A 2,922-nucleotide genomic window follows, 5' to 3' on the forward strand; every position below is an offset into this window, starting at 1 on the left:
GCTTTTAATAATGCTAGTTGTGGTGCTACTTCTTTTAAGTTTGCATAATTCTGGGATTAATTTAAACCTTAGATGCCTAAGTGTTACTGTCCATGTGAATAATGCATCAGTTCATTTGGCTACTTCTAATGTTGGTATCTCAAAGGGGTCTAATGATCATGTTTCGGCCAATGTGCCTAGTGGGAATAAAGTGTCAAAAAATAATTCTTTGTGGATGCCTATATGGAGGGTTGATTTCTCAAAAATTATGTTCTCTGCAACTCCCTATTATTTGATTTTATTATTAGCATGGTATCCTATTAGCATACCATGTAAAAACATGATCATTAGAGAAGCTCAATGTTTGATTACACTGATCATGGTATCCTATTAGCATTACTGCCAATTACAGTGTTCATTTTAAACCCAAGCTCAAGCAGTGTTCATTTTGCACATTCATTTTGATTTGTTTAGGATCATTAAATTACTACTTTAGCTTATTATTATTATTATTATTATTATTATTATTATTATTATTATTATTATTATTATTATTATTATTGTTGTTGTTGTTCTTTCTAAATTAGCAATATGGCTTCAACCAATGACAACTTGGATGGAGAGAATTTTAAGTGGACCAACGAGAACGTGATGCTTTTTTGTGAGATTTGTATCAAATATATTCGAAAGCATGGACGTGGGTTAATGAAATGGAAGGAGATTAAAGAAGAATTTGAAGCTAACCGCCAAACAGAAAATTGCACATCGAAGTTTAAAGAATAAGTGGGATGCTATGAAAAAAGAATGGAGAACTTGGAAGCATCTGAAACGTGGTGAAACCGGTTTAGGGTGGGATCCTAGTACAAATAAGATTAGTGGCTCCGATGAGTGGTGGGAGAAAAAAATCAAGGTTTGTATTATAGATTTTTAAGATTAAAACATACTAATATTTTGGTGTTGATTGTAAACTTATTCTTTTTTGATTTCTTTTGTAGGAGAACTCAGACTATAAAAAATTTCGTAATAAATCCATTGATACTGCAATGGAAGATTTGTGGTCTAAGTTATTTGAAGATAGCTATGCAAATGGTGAAGGTTGTGTTGCACCCACTATGGATCCTCAATTAGTGCAACCAGTGGATATTGAGGAAGAAAATATAGAAAGTGAAGAAGAGAATAGGACTAGGCAAGGATTTGAAGATGTGTTATATTCTCAGGATAACCAACATTCTTCTCAATTGCGGGATTTGGAGGTTGATGAGTCTTCATTTTGGAATAATTTTATGAGTGAGGTGAACCGTTATAGTGGTAGTCAGCATGATGTTAGTGGCAGTCAAGTACCTAGACAATCTCAAGGTAATAACCCCACTCAAAATATTGGTGTTAAACCCACTCAAATGAAACGTAAGAGGAGACAATCAGGAGGAGCAGCTAAACTTTCTAATCAATTAGAGAGTTTGATTTCAAATTCAAATCGAGCATTGGACATTTTACAATCTGATAGTACTATGAATACTCAAAGTAGTACAAGTTGTAGTCTTGCTGCAGCAATAAGTGTTGTTAACCGCATGGTTAGTGATGGTATTATGGAAAAGGGTGGAGATTTGTGGTGTTTTCTCTTACCTTGCTTAAGGATGATTTGAATCGGGAAATTTTTTTCAATATTGAGGATGAATCCTCTAGGAAAGCTTGGTTGAAGTATATGCATGATACAAACAAGTGAATGCTCATTTTATTCAATATGTTTGGTTGTTATTTCAATTTGACATTTATGTGTTTGAACATTAAAACTTGTACTACTTTATATATATAATTTCAATGCTCATTTTGTTTTTACTTTATATATATTGAAATATATGTTCTTACTTTATATTTTATTAAAATATATTGGTTTCATTATTTTATATTTATTAGGTACATCATGGAGTTGGAGCGGAAAAGAAAAAAAAAGGAAGCAAGCACTTTGTGCAATTATAACATCGTATGCCACAATTGCTTTAACCAAAACATATTACTATAATATATTTATAAAGAACCTTGTATGACTTCACTTTTTAGAGGACAAGAATGGATGAAAGAAGTGTTGAATGGACATCCTATTCGATGTGTAAATGCATTTAGAATGGACTCCGATTTGTTTTAAGCAATTATGTGAAGATTATATTCAAAATATGGATTACAATCTACTAGGAATATGTCATATGTGGAGAAAGTTGCTATATTTATATACACACTTGCTATGGGTGCTTCAAATAGAGATGTTGGTGAACGATTTCAACGTTCCGGTGAAACAATAAGTAGAGCATTTCATGAGGTTTTGGAAGCAATTAGTGGTCGGAATAGCGGATACAAAGCCTTGCACGTGATATCATAAGACTAGATGATCCTACATTTCAATCTATACCGTCTTACATTACTAATGATGCACGATACATGCCATATTTCAAGGTAAAATGTGACCATTTAATGATTTCACTTTATTATTATTATTATTATTATTATTATTATTATTATATTATTATTATTATTATTATTATTATTATTATTATTTTAAGATTGATTATCTAATATATATGATGAATAGGATTGTATTGGATGTATTGATAGCAGCGTGCATCCCTGAGGTTGATCAATTGCGATATAGAGGGAGAAAAGGAATTCCTACTTTCAATGTTATGGCAGCGTGTAACTTTGATATGTGTTTCACTTTTATATCTGTTGGATGGGAAGGATCAGCACATGATACACGTGTATTTCTTCATGCAATTAATACACCATCAATGAACTTTCCCAAGCCGCCACAAGGTATCATATTCGTATTTTTTAAACTCTAAAATCATATAATTTTATTCATTATAAAAGTTTAGTGTTATATTTTTTTTAGGAAGATATTATTTGGTGGATAAAGGATATCCAGATAAACAAGGATATTTGGTACCGTAT

General features: G+C 31.6%; 1 long non-coding RNA gene across 1 annotated transcript; it reads left to right on the top strand.

Moving 5' to 3' along the window:
• Nucleotides 1-804: 804 nt before the first annotated feature.
• Nucleotides 805-1,130, top strand: LOC109173970. Its single transcript, XR_002052989.1, has 2 exons — nt 805-889; nt 975-1,130. It is a non-coding gene; the product is annotated as an uncharacterized LOC109173970 (long non-coding RNA).
• Nucleotides 1,131-2,922: the final 1,792 nt, after the last annotated feature.

The sequence above is a fragment of the Ipomoea nil genome, unplaced genomic scaffold (assembly GCF_001879475.1).
Source record: "Ipomoea nil cultivar Tokyo-kokei standard unplaced genomic scaffold, Asagao_1.1 scaffold0510, whole genome shotgun sequence".
NCBI lineage: Eukaryota > Viridiplantae > Streptophyta > Magnoliopsida > Solanales > Convolvulaceae > Ipomoea > Ipomoea nil.